The sequence below is a fragment of the Ixodes scapularis genome, unplaced genomic scaffold (assembly GCF_016920785.2).
Source record: "Ixodes scapularis isolate PalLabHiFi unplaced genomic scaffold, ASM1692078v2 PGA_scaffold11__112_contigs__length_91849675, whole genome shotgun sequence".
In the NCBI taxonomy this organism is placed as follows: domain Eukaryota; kingdom Metazoa; phylum Arthropoda; class Arachnida; order Ixodida; family Ixodidae; genus Ixodes; species Ixodes scapularis.
Genome location: NW_024609837.1, coordinates 4076834 through 4077232, shown reverse-complemented (window position 1 = coordinate 4077232; position 399 = coordinate 4076834).

Sequence of the window (399 nt, the reverse complement as noted above, 5' to 3'; positions counted from 1 at the left end):
AGTCAGGTGCATTTGAACATCGACATCTGGAACTAGAAGCATGTTTCCGAATTGTTCCTAACTCGGAATCAACCTTGCAACGTAAATATTGCGTGTTGTGTTTAAAGGGGGGGGGGGGGGGGGTTATTTTATAACATAGCAGGGAATATCCAAGCACTTAACGAAGATTATTTTTTTATTAAATACAAATGGTGACGAAAAAACTGGATTATTAATATCGAGACTTACTGGCCCTCTAATTGCTCCGTCGGCCCAGTTTTTGAGCTCAGTGTACATTTAAGAAACGCCATCGCGTTATATATATATGTATCAAAATTTAGTCGCGATTATGTATGCTTTCTTTGTGAAAATGCTGAAGGAAGACAACTTACCTTTTCTTCTACGGTCTCATCTGTCGCA